Source organism: Pan paniscus, chromosome 10 (genome assembly GCF_029289425.2).
Source record: "Pan paniscus chromosome 10, NHGRI_mPanPan1-v2.0_pri, whole genome shotgun sequence".
NCBI classification, from domain to species: Eukaryota; Metazoa; Chordata; class Mammalia; order Primates; family Hominidae; genus Pan; species Pan paniscus.
This window is the reverse complement of record NC_073259.2, coordinates 119645717-119662365: the sequence shown is the minus strand read 5'-3', so window position 1 is coordinate 119662365 and position 16649 is coordinate 119645717. Positions and strand designations below refer to the sequence as shown.

The following is a 16649-nucleotide window of genomic DNA, read 5'->3' as shown; positions in this document are numbered from 1 at the left end:
ATCCCAGCTACTTGGGAGGCTGAGGCAGGAGCATCACTTGAGTCCAGGAGGCGGAGGTTGCAGTCAGCTGAGATTGCGCCACTGCACTCCAGCTTGGGAGACAGAGTGAGACTCTATCTCAAAAAAAAAAAAAAAAAAAAAAAAAAAAAAAGTGCTGTGATTTAATGTAGTTCATCATGCTTCCATTTAAATTTCAGTGAGACTGTTCATCTTTTGCAGTTAAATATCTTGTAGAAGGGCCTAAAATATCTACGTTGAATACAGCTTTATCGAAGCATCTATGTACACGGGGTTTTTGGGATGAATCAGTGAATAAAGCAAACATATTGTCCTTTTGGAGTTTACATTCTAATGTGACTAGGCAGACAATGAGACATTAAATTACCAGCCTATGTATAATAGTGTATAAGAGCTATGGAATTAGAAGAAAGCAGATTAAAGGTATAGGGAGTGTGGGGAGGGGAATGAGTTACAATTTTAAATGGATTGGGGGAACTTAATTGAGGAGCTAACATTTGAGCAAAGATTTGAAGGTCGGGTATTTAGCCATTTGCTTTTTATCTAGGTTAATTAGTCATGTGGCTTCATTAGTAATTTATAAGGTTTAAATGGCATCATCCTTTGTTATTCTTTTATGTGCACATTGATACTAACCATCTCTGAAGTTAGACCAAAAAAGTTAATTGACATTGAGGGTCATTAGAGGTAAATTGTAGATGGCTATTACTAACCAAAGAGACATGTTTTGTTTTTCTTTTGGGCTTATGTATTTTACCTAATTAGTTTAGTTTTTGTTTCAAGTATGTGGAGAAAATAAACTTTTTAAGTTTGGGCCAAAACTTGCTTTGGTTTTCTTTTTCTTTTTCTTTTTTTTTTTTAAGAGAAAAATGTAAGCCTGTAGTTGCTTAAAGATTCCACATTCTGAAACAGTGAAAACATGGGATCAGTCATGGTGTTCCTTTTTTTGGTTAAATGTAAACTTGTATTTTCAGTGTTACTCTAATTAGCAATGGTTTCTACTTTTACATAGGGGATGTTAACTCATATTGTAGCTATTTAATAGCCATATATTTTGACTTAAAGGAGGATCTCAAGGCCAGGCGCGGTGGCTCATACCTGTAATCCCAGCACTTTAGGAGGCTGAGGCGGGTGGATCACCTGGGGTCAGGAGTTTGAGACTAGTCTGGCCAACATGGTGAAACCCCCATCTCTACTAAAAATACAAAAATTAGCCAGGCATGGTGGTGGGCGCCTGTAATCCCAGCTTCTTGGGAGGCTGAGGGAAGAGAATTGTTTGATCGCGGAGGTTGCAGTGAGTGCGGAGGTTGCAGTGAGCTGAGATCATGCCATTACACTCCAGCCTGGGCAACAGAGCGAGACTCTGTCTCAAAACAAACAAACAAACAAAAAAAGGAGGATCTCATTTTTTTGTCCTAAATAGCTACAGCCGTGTTAGAACTGTCACCTTAGCAAAGTATGGTTTTTTACTTTGAAACGAATTTTAAGGTTTTAGAAGGTTGTTCTCTAGAATTACAATTTTCTGTTTTGACTAGTGATAGTATTTTGATGTTGTGTAAATAGTTGAGCATGAACAAAACCCTATTTTTTTTTTTAGCTATTTCAAGTGATTGTGACAACTTCAATGGAGATGTAAACAGTTTATTAACAGTCACACCTATTATCTTTTTTTTTTTTTTTTTTGAGACGGAGTCTTGCTCTGTCGCCCAGGCTGGAGTGCAGTGGCACGATCTCTGCTTACTGCAACCTTTGCCTCCCGGGTTCAAGTGATTCTCCTGCCTCAGCCTCCTGAGTAGCTGGGTCTACATGCGCACACCACCACGCCCGGCTAATTTTTGTATTTTTAGTAGAGACGGGGTTTCACCATGTTGGCTAGAATGGTCTCAAACTCCTGACCTCAGGTGATCCACCCGCCTCAGCCTCCCAAAGTTCTGGGATTACAGGCATGAGCCACCGTGCTTGGCTGCTGCCGTATCTTTTTAAATGAAAGTACTTGTGTTTTTTTTGTTTTTTTTCAAAGGATATCTGGGTCATCTATGATGTTACTGTTACCATCTAAGGGTTTTTTTTGTTTGTTTTTGAGACAGAGTCTCTGTCACCCAGGCTGGAGTGCAGTGGCGTGATCTTGGCTCACTGCAACCTCCGCCTCCCAGGTTCAAGCAATTCTCCTGCCTTAGCCCTCCCGAATAGCTGGGATTACAGGTACCCGCCACCATGCCTGGCTAAGTTTTGCATTTTTAGTAGATATGGAGTTTCACCATGTTGGCTGGGCTGCTCTTGAACTCCTGACCTCAGGTGATTCGCTTGCCTCGGCCTCCCAAAGTGCTGGGATTACAGGCGTGAGCCACCCCCGCCCAGCCTCATGAGCTAAGGTGTTTTTTTTTTTGTTTTTTGTTTTTTTTTTGAGACAGTTTTGCTCTTTCCCAGGCTGGAGTGCAGTGGTGCAATCTCAGCTCACTGCAACCTCTGTTTCCCGGGTTCAAGCGATTCTCCTGCCTCAGCCTTCTGAGTAGCTGAGATTACAGGTGCCTGCTACCCCACTCAGCTAATTTTTGTATTTTTAGCAGAGACAGGGTTTCACCATGTTGGTTAGGCTCATCTCGAACTCCTGACCTTAAGCGATCCACCTGCCTTGGCCTCCCAAAGTGCTGGGATTACAGGCGTGAGCCACCATGCGCAGCCTACCCTGTCTCTTAAAAAACAGTAACAACAACAACAACAACAAAAAATCCTAAATCTTAAAAATGGAAGGCAAAAACTCTAAGCTTTGAGAGATTAGGGGACTTGCCCAAAGCAACATTTGTAGGATTTTATTACACCTCTCCCTTTATTTATTTTTTTAGAGTCAAGGTCTCCCTCTGTCACCCAGGCTGGAGTGCAGCCTCAATCTTTGGGGCCAAGCATTTCTCCTGTCTTAGCCTCCTGAGTAGATGGAACTACAGGTGTACACCAGCTGGCTAACATTTAAATTTTTTGTAGAGACAGGGTCCTGCCATGTTGCCCAGATTGGTCTCAAACTCCTGGGCTCAAGTGATCCTCCTGCCTCAGCTTCCCAAAGTGCTGAGATTACAGGTGTGAACCACTGCACCGAGCCCCCTCCCTTTATTTTTATTTTTAAATTTTAAGTTCTGGGGCCCCTCCCTTGAAATAAATAGAGACGTAATATATACACAAGATCATGCTGTGTATTTTAAGGCAATGGTCCTCAACCTTTTTAACACTAGGGACCGGTTTTGTGGAAGATGGTTTTTCCATAGGGGCAGGGGATGATTTTGAGATGAAACTGTTCCACCGGCCGGGCATGGTGGCTCACGCCTGTAATCCCAGCACTTTGGGAGGCCGAGGCGGGCGGATCACGAGGTCAGGAGATCGAGACCATCCTGGCTAACATGGTGAAACCCCCCTCTACTAAAAATACAAAAAAATTAGCTGGGCGCGGTGGAGGGCGCCTGTAGTCACAGCTACTCCGGAGGCCGAGGCAAGAGAATGGCATGAACCCGGGAGGCAGAGCTTGCAGTGAGCTGAGATTGCACCACTGTACTTCAGCCTGGGGGACAAAGTGAGACTCCGTCTAAAAAAAAAAAAAAATTATTCCACCTCAGATCATTACGCATTTGTTAGATTCTCATAAAGAGCATACAACCTACATCTCTTGCTATATGCAGTTCCCAGTAGGGTTTGTGCTTCTATGAGAACCTAATGCTGCACCTGATCTAACAGGTGGGGCTCAGGTGCTAATGCTTACACAGCTCCTGTTGTGCAGTCTGGTTCCTAACAGGCCTGTTTTTTTTTTTTTTTTTTTTAATTAGATGGAGTCTCGCTCTGTCACCAGGCTGGAGTGCAGTGGCACGATCTCAGCTCACTGCAACCTCTGCCTCCCGGGTTCAAGCGATTCTCCTGCCTTAGCCTCCCATGTAGTTGGTACTACAGGCGCACACTGTGATGCCCAGCTAATTTTTGTATTTTTAGTAGAGACGGGGTTTCACCATGTTGGCCAGGATGGTGTCGATCTCCTGACCTTGTGATCCGCCCACCTCGGCCTCCCAAAGTGCTGGGATTACAGGCGTGAGTTGCTGCGTCCGGCCCCCTAACAGGCTTGTTTTATGGAATACAGTCATGGACAGTACTTGCCCTTCAGGATATCTTTTTGTAACCTTGATTTTGGCTTGCTAAAATAGGAGGTCTATTTTCTTTTCTTTGTTTTTAATGTATGTGGTTCTGTACTTACGTGGTGTGAAATCTACATAAATGTTAAATCCTTGGTTATTTATTTATTTTGAGACAGAGTCTCACTCCGTCACCCGGTCTGGAAAGCAGTGGCATAATCTCGGCTCAGTGTAACCTCCACTTCCCAGGTTCCAGTGATTCTCCTGCCTCAGCCTCCTGAGTAGCTGGGATTACAGGCATGCGCCACTACACCTGGCAAATTTTCGTATTTTTTTTTAGTAGAGATGGGGTTTCACCATGTTGGCCAGGCTCGTCTTGAACTCCTGACCTTAGGTGATCTGCCTGTCTTGGCCTCCCAAAGTTTTGGGATTACAGCATGAGCCACTGCGCCTCGCCTTATTTTTTTGAGACAGGTTCTAGCTCTGTCACCCAGGCGGGAGTGCAGTGGTGCCATCATGGCTCATTGCAACCTCGAGTTCTCAGGCCCAAGTGATCCTCCTATCTCAGCCTCCTGAGTAGCTGGGACCACAGGCATGCGCCACTATGCCCAGCAAAATTTTTGTTTCACTCTGTTGCCCAGGGTGGGGTGCAGTGGCAGGATCTCGGCTCAATGCAACCTCTGCCTCTTGCGTTCAAATGATTCTCATGCCTCAGCCTCCCGAGTAGCTGGGATTATAGGCATGCGCCACTACACCTGGCTAATTTTTGTATTATTGGTAGAGATGGGGTTTCATCATGTTGGCCAGGCTGGTCTCGAACTCCCGACCTCAGGCGATCCATATACCTTGGCCTCCCGAAGTGCTGGAATTACAGGCGTAAGCCACTGCGCCTAGCTTTTTTGTTTGTTTTTGTTTTGTAGGGACAGAGATTTTACCTGTTGCCCAGGATGGCCTTGAATTCCTGACCTCAAACAATTTGCCCTCCTTGGCCTCCCAAGGTGCTGGGATTACAGGTGTGAGCCACTATGCCCGGCTGATTTTTTAAATTATTATTATTGTTTGTGTGTGTGTGTTGCAGGATCTTACCCTATCACCCAGGCTGGAATGCAGTGCTGTGATCTCGGCCTACTGCAACCTCCGCCTCCTAGGTTCAAGTGATTGTCCTGCCTCAGCCTCCTGAGTAGCTGGAATAATAGCTGTGTGCCACCATGCCTGGCTAATTTTTGTATTTTTAGTAGAGATGGGGTTTCATCATGTTGGCCAGGCTGGTCTCGAACTCCTGACCTTAGGTGATCCACCCGCCTCGTTCTCCCAAAGTGCTGGGATTACAGATGTGAGCCACTGTGACCAGTTTGGTTTAGTTTTTTTTTTTTTTTTTTTTTTTTTTTGAGAAATCTCGCTCTGTCGCCCAGGCTAGAGTGCGGTGACACAATCTCAGCTCACTGCAAGCTCCACCTCCCAGGTTCATGCCATTCTCCTGCCTCAGCCTCCCAAATAGCTGGGACTACATGCGCCCGCCACCATGCCCGGCTAATTTTTTTTATGCATTTTAAGTAGAGATGGGGTTTCACTGTGTTAGCCAGGATTGTCTCGATCTCCCGACCTCTTGATCTGCCCGCCTCGGCTTCCCAAAGTGCTGGGATTATAGGCATGAGCCACCGCGTCCGGCCTGGTTTGGTATTTTTTTAATGAGTCTGGGTTGTTTATGAAAACTTGTCACAGCTGTTAACCTTAACTTTTTTTTTTCTTTTTTTTCCGAGACGGAGTCTCGCTCTGTCACCCAGGCTGGAGTGCAGTGGCGCGATCTTGGCTCATTGCAACCTCTGCCTCCCAGGTTAAAGCGATTTTTCTGCCTCAGCCTCCTGAGTAGCTGGGACTGCAGGCACTCACCATCTCGCCTGGCTAATTTTTGTATTTTAGTAGAGATGGGGTTTCACCATATTGGCCAGGCTGGTCTGGAACTTCTGGCCTCAAGTGATCCACCTGCCTTGGCCTCCCATGCCTGGCAACCTTAACTTTTTATTTGCTGGTAATTATTTGTGTTTGCATTCACGTGAAAATTTGAAATTCTCATTAACGTTTAAAGATTCTTACATAGATTGCTTGTAATTTAACCCTGAAGTTGTGTCAAGTGACTTTACAATGTCAATTTGTTTTATTTATTTATTTATTTATTTATTTTTGTGATAGGATCTGGCTCTGTTGCTAAGGCTGGAGTGCAGTGTTGCAAATACGGCTCACTGCAACCTCTGTCTCCCGGGTTCAAGCCATCCTCCCACCTCAGCCTCCCAAGTAGTTGGAACTACTGGTGCGCCCCACAGTGCCTGCCTAGTTTTTTTGTATTTTCAGTAGATGTGGAGTTTTGCCATGTTGATCTTGAACTCATGGCCTCGAGTGATCCACCCCACTTAGGCCTCCTAACATGCTGGTGTTACAGGTGTGAGCCACTGTGTCCAGCCCGAAAATGTCAGTTTCGTGCCATGATTAATAGCTAACTACATTTTGGGAATGGAATAAAATTTCATTCTATAATGAAGTCTTTGTAAAACTCATTAGTTGTGGTATGAGGCTTGTTGGCAATATAAGTGAACGTGGTTTATTTTTATTAACTGTATCAGAACTTTAGAATGTTGGTCTCCTGAAACCATTGCCTTGAGAGGCTTTATTGAACAGTGTTGCCAATGATCAGTTTTTTTTTAAATTTCCTTTTTTTTGAGACTGAGTCTTACCCTGTTGGCCAGGTTGGAGTATAGTGGTATGGTCATGGCTCACTGCAGCCTCAACATCCTGGGCTCAAGCAGTCCTCCTACCTCAGTCTTCCGAGTAGCTGGAACTACAGGTGTATGCCACCATGCCTGGCTTTTGTATATTTTGTAGAGACAGGGTTTAGCCATGTTGCCCAGGCTGGTCTCAAACTCTTAAATTCAAATGATCCACCCACCTAGTTTTCCCAAAGTGCTTTAATTACATGTGTGAGGCACCGTGGCTGGCCAGGTCAAATAGTTTTCATTGACGTTTTTCATATTGCTTTTTAAAGTCATGTTAAAATATTCTTAATAATTTTTCTAAGTGGAATTAATCTTGATTATAATTTTAGTTTTTTATAAAGGGCGGGTTTTGAAACAAGTACTGCATTTTTCTTTTCGGGTTTATAAACATTTACTGTGGACTTTGTGCAGTTAACTATTTTCATTCCTGAAACACATTTCGAAATCAGGAATTGAAGACTAAATGTCTTTTCACTGAAGCTTGAGCAGATTTTAGAAAGGGGAGTTCTTTTTTTTTTCTTTTTTTGGTAGAAATGGGGCTCTTGTTATGTTGCCCAGGCTGGCCTCCAACTTCTGGGCTTAAACTGTCCTCCTGCTTTAGCCTCTGGTCTGGAGAGTTCTTTATGGCCTCTTTGAGAACTTTTACTTTACACATGATTCTATCTAGCTTTCTTTTCTGATGTACATATTGGCAGGAAGTAGAAAAGCAATGTTTTCAGAGGCAGATATATTAACAGCAATGAGAAATAACAGTAGCGTGATAGAAAGTTGAAAGACTTAGCTGGGTGCGGTGGCTCATGCTTGTAATCCCAGCACTTTGGGAGGCCAAGGAGGGTGGATCACTTGAGGTCAGGAGTTCGAGACCAGTCTGGCCAACATGGTGAAACCCTGTCTCTACTAAAAAACAGAAAAAGGGCCGGGCGTGGTGGCTCACCCCTGTAATCCCAGCACTTTGGGAGGCTGAGGAGGGCGGATTGCAAGATCAAGAGATTGAGACCATTCTGGCCAACAGGGTGAAACCCCATCTCTACTAAAAATACAAAAAAATTAAATGGGCATGGTGATGTGTGCCTGTAGTCCCAGCTACTTGGGAGGCTGAGGCAGGAGAATTGCTTGAACCCGGGAGGCAGAGGTTGCAGTGAGCCGAGATCGGGCCACTGCACTGACGACAGAGGGAGACTCCGTCTAAAAAAAAAAAAAAAAAAAAAAACCAGACTTGGGGCTGGGCGGGCGCCTGTAATCCCAGCTACTTGGGAGGCTGAGGCAGGAGAATCGCTTGAACCCGGGAGGTGAAGGTTGCAGTGAGCTCAGATTGTGCCACTGTGCCCCAGCCTGGGCCACAGAGTGAGACTCTGTCTCAAAAAAAAAAAAAAAAAAAAAAAAATTGGAAGACTGGTGGCTGGGCATGGTGGCTCACACCTGTAATCCCAACACTTTGGGAGGCTGAGGCAGGCAGATTACCTGAGCCCAGGAGTTCAAGTCCAGCCTGGGCAACACAGGGAAACCCCATCTCAACAAAAAATATTAATACAAAAAATTTAGCCAGTCATGGTCGTGCACTTCTGTAGTCTCAGCTACTTGGGAGGCTGAGGCAGGTGGTTCACTTAAGTCTGGACGTCGAGGTGAGCCATGATTGCACCACTGCACTCCAGCCTGGGCGTTAAAATGAGACCTTATCTCAAAAAAACAAAGCAAAGAGCCTGGGAACTACTAAAAAACAGACACAAGAGCTCAACAAGTATACCATTCTGGGAGGTTTTTTTTTTTTTTTTTTTTTTTTTGAGATGGAGTTTTGCTCTTGTCACCCAGGCTGGAGTGCAATGGCACCATCTCTGCTCACTGTAGTTCCGCCTCCCAGGTTCAAGCAGTTCTCCTGCCTGACTCCTGAGTAGCTGGGATTACAGATATTGGTCACACACCGGGCTAATTTTTGTATTTTTAGTAGAGACGGGGGTTTCCCCATTTTGGCCAGGCCGGTCTCGAACTCCTGACCTCAGGTGATCCGCCTGCTTCAGCCTCCCAAAGTGCCGGGACCACAGGCGTGAGCCACCGCACCTGGCTTTTTTTTTTTTTGACATAGAATCTTGTTCTGTTGCCCAGGCTGGAGTGCAGTGGTACAATCTTGGCCCACTGCAACCTCTGCCTCCCAGCTTCTAGCGATTTTCCTGCCTCTGACTCCTGAGTAGCTGGGATTACGGGTGCCCGCCACCACACCCGGCTAATTTTTGTATTTTTAGTAGAGACGGGGTTTTGCCATATTGGCCAGGCCGGTCTTGAACTCCTGACCTCAGATGATCCACCTGCCTAGGCCTCCCAAAGTGCTGGGATTACAGGCGTGAGCCACCATTCCCGGCCTGGGAGTTTTGACTGTAAGTTTATAGCTGTATACCTTAGGCCCTAAGGGCATTACTGTTTTATAGCACAGTGTAGTTAATTAATGTGCTCATAATGGTGACTCATAACACCAGGTTAAATGATTTTTTATATCTCCCAAAGAAGTAGTTTTCAATCTGCAGGTCATGACCCCTTAGTAGATTGTGAAACACATTAGTGGATTATGACAAGCATTTTTAGAAAAATGAAAAAGAATAAGAAGTGTTAGGATGCATTGCATTATTGAAATAATTGTTTTTGAGATGGAGTTTCGCTCTTAGTTGCCGAGGCTGGAGTGCAATGGCCCGATCTGCCTCCCGGGTTCAAGCGATTCTCCTACCTCAGCCTCCTGAGTAGCTGGGATTACAGACATGCGCCACCATGCCTGGCTAATTTTGTATTTAGTTTTAGTAGAGACGGGGTTTCTCCATGTTGGTCAGGCTGGTCTTGAACTCCTGACCTCAGGTGATCCACTTGCCTCGGCCTCCCAAAGTGCTGGGGATACAGGCATGAACCCCTGTGCCCGGCCTAATTTTTGTATTTTTAGTAGAGATGGGGTTTCACCATGTTGGCCAGGATAGTCTTGATCTCTTGACCTCGTAATCTGCCCACCTCGACTCCCAAAGAGCTGGGATTACAGGTGTGAGCCACTGCACCCAGCTGCCAAGAATTGTTTTAAGCTTTGGTTTGAGTTAATGTATATATACTGCATTGTAATTCAAAATGTAATTTTTGGCCAACTCTGGGCACATTGCCTATGGACTAGTCCTGCTCTGCCATGAGCAGCAACAGTTCAATGAATTTTTTTTTTTTTTTTTTTTTGAGACAGGGTCTCTGTCACCAAGGCTAGAATGCAGTGGTGCAGTCTCGGCTCACTGCAACCTCTGTCTCCTGGGCTCAAGCGATCCTCCCACCTCAGCCTCCTGAGTAGCTGGGAGTACAGGAGCACGCTACCATGCCTGGCTAATTTTTGTATTTTTTGAAGAGATGAGGTTTTGCCATGTTGTTCAGGCTGGTCTTGAACTCTGGAGCTCAGATGATCCACCCACCTTGGCGTCCAGAAATGCTGGGATTACAGGGATGAGCCACCGTGCCTAGCCAAAAATTTTTTTTTAAGTAATTTTTTATTGATATAGTCAAAAAAGTTACTGCTTTAGAGCCACAGAAACGCAGTAAAAGGATTGAGGAAGAGTTTTGAGGTTATATCTAAGCTAGGGTTGTCAGATTTGGCAAATAGAAATACAGGACACTCAGTTAAATTTGAATTTTTGATGAACATTGACCCGTTTTTTAGTATAATTGTGTATTAAATTGCATAGAAAAAAGTTATTTATCTAAAGTTGAAATTTAACTGAGCATCTTGTATTTTATCTGGCAACTCCAGTCTAAGCTGGAATCATGGTTCACTGTTTTTTTTTTTTTTTTTTTGAGTCGGAGTCTTGCTGTGTTGCCCAGGCTGGAGTGCAATGGTGCGATCTTGGCTCACTGCAACCTCCACCTCCTGTGTTCAAGTGATTCTCCTGCCTCAGCCTCCTGAATAGTTGGGATTACAGGCACCCACCACCATGCCCAGCTAATTTTTATATTTTTAGTAGAGACGGGGTTTTCGCCATGTTGTTCAGGCTGGTCTTGAACTCCTGACCTCAGGTGGTCCGCCCACCTGGGCCTCCCAACGTGCTGGGATTACAGGCATGATCTACCGCGCCTGGCCATGGTTCACTCTTTAGTAACTAAAATTTAAGCTCTATGAAAGCAGGAACTTTGTTTTGTTCACTATTGATTGTATCCCTATTTCTTGAATGGTTGGCACTTAACTGCTTGGTCACATGTTTGAATGGGCAAGTTACTCAGCCACTCTCAGGCTTAGTTTATTTACCTATTAAAAGAGAAAGAATATCTTCCTTGGCTGGGCGCGGTGGCTCACGCCTGTAATCCCAGCACTTTGGGAGGCTGAGGCGGGTGGATCACGAGGTCAGGAGATCGAGACCAACCTGGGCAACATTGTGAAACCTCATCTCTACTAAAATAGAAAAAATTAGCTGGGCATGGTGGTGCGCATCTATAGTCCCAGCTACTCGGGAGGCTGAGGCAGGGGAATCGCTTGAACCCAGGAGGTGGAGGTTGCAGTGAGCCAAGATTGTGCCACTGCACTCCAGCCTGGACGACAAAACGAGACTCTGTCTCCAAAAAAAAAAAAAAAAAGAATACCTTCTTTAAAAACTGAGATACTGGCCGGGCACGGTGGCTCGTGCCTGTAATCCCAGCACTTTGGGAGGCCGAGGCGGGTGGATCACGAGGTCAGGAGATCGAGACCATCCTGCCTAACATGGGGAAACCCTGTCTCTACTAAAAATACAAAAAATTAGCCGGGCGTGGTGGCGGGCGCCTGTAATCCCAGCTACTTGGGAGGCTGAGGCAGGAGAATGGCGTGAACCCGGGAGGCAGAGCTTGCAGTGAGCGGAGATGGTGCCACTGCACTCCAGCCTGCTGGGCAACAGAGCGAGACTCCGTCTCAAAAAAACAAACAAACAAAAAAACTGAGATACTAAAGTCTTAATATTTTCTGTTTTTATGTATTTATTTTTTGAGATGGGATCTTGCTGTATTGCCCAGGTTGGAGTACAGTATTGTGATCATGGCTTATTGCAGCCTTTAACTCCTGGGTTCAAGTGATCCTCCCACCTCAGCCTCCTGAGTAGCTGGGACCACAGGCACATGCAACATCACACCCTGCAATTCTTTTTTTTTTTTTGAGACACCGTCTCGCTTTGTCACCCAGGCTGGAGTGCGTGGTGCAATTTCTGCTCACTCTAACCTCCACCTCCCGAGTTCAAGCAGTTCTTCTGCCTCAGCCCCCCGAGTAGCTTGGGACCACATGTGTGCGCCATCATGCCTGGTTAATTTTTTGTATTTTTAGTAGTGACAGGGTCTTACCATGTTGCCCAGGTTGGTCTCAAACTCCTGAGCTCAAGTGATCTGCCCGCCTTGGCCTCCCAAAGTGTCTGCGCCCTACAATTTAAAAAAATTTTTGTAGAGACAGTCTCACTGTTACCCGGGCTGGTTTTGAACTTCTGCCCTCAAGTAGTCCTCTTGCCTTGGCCTCCCAAAGTGTTGGGATTAAGGCCATGAGGCAGCACACCCAGCCTAAATTCTTCTTATGTTCTGTTCTTGGCACATAGTAGATGTTCAACAATGTAGAGTCAAACGCATTTGGAGTTGGAATGGCTCTGGTGTTTTTTTTTTTTTTTTAAACCAGAAACACGTGCAGTTTATTGAATGCCATTGTAGAAAAGTGTGTGAGGATAAACGGCTGATAGAGAACTTGGCTCTGGGGGCAGGGCGAGGAATGGAGGACATGGGAATCAGATCATGGGCAGAGCTCCTGGCCTAGATGATGCCTCCTGATCTGTTGATAGACTTGAAAGATCAACACTGGGATGATGCTGAGCAGAATGGTCGTAATGATGCGCACAATCAGGGCCCAGATGTTCAGGCACTTGGCGGTGAAGGCATAGGCCTGGGCCCTGATCAGGTCGCCAACCATCTTCTTGTCCCTAGACTTCACGGAGTAGGCCAATGCTATGAAGCCCAGGCAGCAGGAGTTCATGAAGTGGGTGTTGAACAGGGACCAGACGACATGGTCGGGCATGGAGTTCTCGCTGTGGATGTGGATCACGGTGGACATTGGGGGAGCAGGGTTGTGGGGTGCCCCCAGCACAGCCACCTCTTGCTCCTCCTTGAGCATCTCATAGTTAGGGGGATGGCCGATGTTGGCAGGAGTGAAGAGGTTTGGACATTGTGGTTCATGGTGTCCAGGGAAGACCAGCTGTGGTCGGGTTGCTGGGGTGGTTCTCAGTGGGCCCCTCCCTTTCCCTGGTAGTTTGGATTTCTCTGGCTCTGGTGGTTTTTTAGTACTCATTCTGTTTACGGGTGAAGAAATTGAGACCAAGAGGGTTATTTACCAGAGTATCTCATCATTGGCTGCATAACTAGCATTAGAATCTGATGTACTTTTATTTCTAATACATTTCTTTTTTTTTTTTTTGAGATGGAGTCTCGCTCTGTTGCCGAGCCTAGAGTGCAGTGGGGCAATCTTGGCTCATTGCAACCTCCACCTCCTGGGTTCAAGCTATTCCTGTCTCAGCCTCCCAAGTAGCTGGGACTACAGGCACCTGCCACCACAGCCGGCTAGGTTTTGTATTTTAGTAGAGATGGGGTATCACCATGTTGGTCAGGCTGGTCTCGAACTCATGACCTCAGGTGATCCACCTGCCTCGGCCTCCCAGTGCTGGGATTATAGGCATGAGCCACCATGCCTGGCCTTTCTCTGTCGTTTCCTTTCTTTTTCTTCATCCCTCCTCTCCTTTTCTCCCCTCCCCGCTCCCTCCTCCCCTCTTCCCTTCTTTCCTTCCTTTCTCTCCTTTTTATTTCTTCCTTTCTTTTTCTTTCTCTGTCTCTCCCAACCCTTCCTCTCTCCCTCCCTCCCTCCCCTTCTCTCTCCCCCTCCCCTTTTGTTCCTAAGAGGCAGGGTCTCCTCATGTTGCTGAGGCTGACCTTGAACTCCTGAGCCCAGATGATTCTGCCTCCTTAGTAGCTGGGACTACACCCACCTCCCGTTCCGTTGTCATCTTTTTTTTTTTTTTCTTTTTTGGAGACAGAATCTTCCTCTGTTGCTCAGGGTGGAGTGTAGTGGCACGATCATAGCTTACTGTAACTGTGTAACCTCGAATTCTTGGGCTCAAGCAATCATCCCATCATCCCACCTCAGCTTGCTGAGTACCTGGGGCTACAGGTGTGTACCACCATGTCCGGCTAATTACTTTTCTTATTTTTATTTTTCGGAGATAGGATCTTGCTCTGTTGCCCAGGCTGGTGTCAAACTCCTGGGCTCAAGTGAAACTCTTGCCTTGGCCTCCCAAAGTGTTGGGAGGGATTACAGGCATGAGCCACTGCACCCAGCCTCCTCTTTCTTCCCATTTAACTCCTAACCACACCGAACTTTCTGTCTGCAGAGAGGAGCATTGGTCAGCAGTTCACAAAATGGCTAGGTGTGATGGCGTGCACCCATAGTCCCAGCTACTTGGGGAGCTGAGGTGGGAGGATCGCTGGAGCCCAGGAGTTCAAGGCCCTGGGCAACACAGCAAGACCTTATCTCTGGCTGGGCCCGGTGGCTCACGCCTGTAATCCCAGCACTTTGGGAGGCTGAGGTGGGTGGATCACCTGAGGTCAGGAGTTCGAGACCAGCCTGGCCAACATGGTGAGACCCTGTGTCTACTAAAAGTACAAAAATTAGCCAGGCACGGTGGCGTGCTCCTGTAATCCCAGCTACTCGGGGGGGCTGAGACAGGAGAATCACTTGAACCCGGGAGGAGGAGGTTGCAGTGAACCAAGAACACGCCACTGCACTCCAGCCTGGGTGACATAGTGAGACTCTTACCTCAAAAAAAAAAAAAAAAAAAGGTCATCTGTACTATTGCATGTTAGTAGTTTCTTTCTGCTTATTGTTGAGTAGTAGTCTATTGTATGCATGTACCAGTTTGTTCATCTAGTGGTGGACATTGAGTTAGCAGGTTTTGGCTATTAAAAATAAAGCTGGAGGCCGGGTGCGATGTCTCACGCCTGTAATCCCAGCATTTTGGAAGGCCGAGGCAGGCGGATCACCTAAGGTTGGGAGTTTGAGACCAGCCTGACCAACATGGAGAAACCCCATCTCTACTAAAAATACAAAATTAGCCAGGCGTGGTGGCGCATGCCTGTAATCCTAGCTACTCAGGAGGCTGAGGCAGGAGAATCGCTTGAACCCGGGAGGCAGAGGTTGTGGTGAGCCAAGATTGCACCATTGCACTCCAGCCTGGGCATCAAGAGTGAAACTCCGTCTCAAAAAAATAAATAAATAAAGCTGGTATGAATATTTATGTACAGGTTTTGTGTGAACATACGATTTTATTTCTCTTGGTTGGAATGCATAGAAATGAGATTGCTGGGTTTTGTGGCAAGTGTTTATTTTTCCAGGGTACATATAATCCTGTGAGTGTTTATTTAATTTTAAAAGTAATTGCTAAACTGTTTGCTAAAGTGACTACTATATTTTCTTCCCCTAGCAGTGTATGAATTTTTTTTTGAGGCAGGGTCTTGCTCTGTCACCCAGGGTGGAGTGCAGTGGTGAGATATTGTCTGACTTCAACATTGACCTCCTGGGCTCAAGTGATCCTCCTGCCTCAGCCTCCTGGCTGGGACCACAGGCATGTACCACCACACCTGGTAGTTTGCTTTGATTTTTAGTAGAGAAGAGGTCTCACTATGTTGCCCTGTGTGGTGTTGAACTCCTGGGCTCAAGTGATTCATCTACCTCAGCCTCCCAAAGTGCTGGGATTATAGATATGAGCCCCTGTGCCTGGCCTCATTGTGGTTTTAATTTGCATTTCCCTAATGCCCAGTGATATTGAGCATTTTTTCATGTGTTTATTTGACATTCATACCATCTTTGGTGATGAGAAACTACGTTTATGCATTGCTTAATGATGGGGATGTGTTTTGAGAAATTTTTTCGGTGATCTTATCATTGTACAAATATAGAGTTTACTTACACAAGCCTAGATGGTATACCTACTAGACACATAGGCTGTCGTACAGAGTATTACTCTTAGGCTACAAATCTGTATAGCATGTTGCGGTACTGAACACTGTTGGCAGATGTAACATAATGTTAAGTATTTGTGAATCTAAACATATCTAAACATAGAAAAGGTGAGTAAAAATACAGCGTAAAAGATAAAAGTGGTATATCTGAATAGGTCACTTACCATGAATGGAGCTTGCAGGACAGGAAGTTGCTTGGGATGAGTCATTTATCAGTGGTGTGTGAATGTGCAGGCCTAGGACATTACTGTATGCTACTGTAGACAAACACTGAACAGTTAGGATACACTAAATTGATAAATATCTTTCTTATTTTGTTTTTTGAGATGGAGTATCGCTCTATCGCCCAGGCTGGGGTGTAGTGGCGTGATGTTGGCTCACTGCAGTCTCTGCCTTCTGGGTTCAAGCGATTCTCCTGCCTCAACCTCCTGAATAGCTGGGATTACAGGTGCGTGCCACCACACCTGGCTAATTTTTGTATTTTTAGTAGAGACGGGGTTTCACCATGTTGGCCAGGCTGGTCTCGAACTCCTGACCTCAGGTGATCCACCCGCCGCGGCCTCCCAAAGTGCTGGGATTACAGACGTGAGCCACCGCACCTGGCCAGAGATGAAGTCTTGCTGTATTGCCCAGGGCGTTGAACTCCTGGGCTCCAGCAATCCTCCCACCTCAGCTTCCCACGTAGCTGGGACTGTGGGTGCACGCCATCATGCCTAGCCGTTTTGTGAACTGTTGACCAATGCTC

At 46.1% G+C, this 16649-nt stretch overlaps 1 protein-coding gene and 1 pseudogene across 50 annotated transcripts in view; one reads left to right on the top strand and one right to left on the bottom strand.

Annotated features, from left to right (window-relative positions):
* ATXN2 (ataxin 2) overlaps positions 1-16649 on the top strand; it is a 148806-nt gene that overhangs the window by 5032 nt on the left and 127125 nt on the right. The gene's annotated exons all lie outside the window — the stretch shown is intronic.
* Positions 12482-13072, bottom strand: LOC134728501 (interferon-induced transmembrane protein 3-like; annotated as a pseudogene).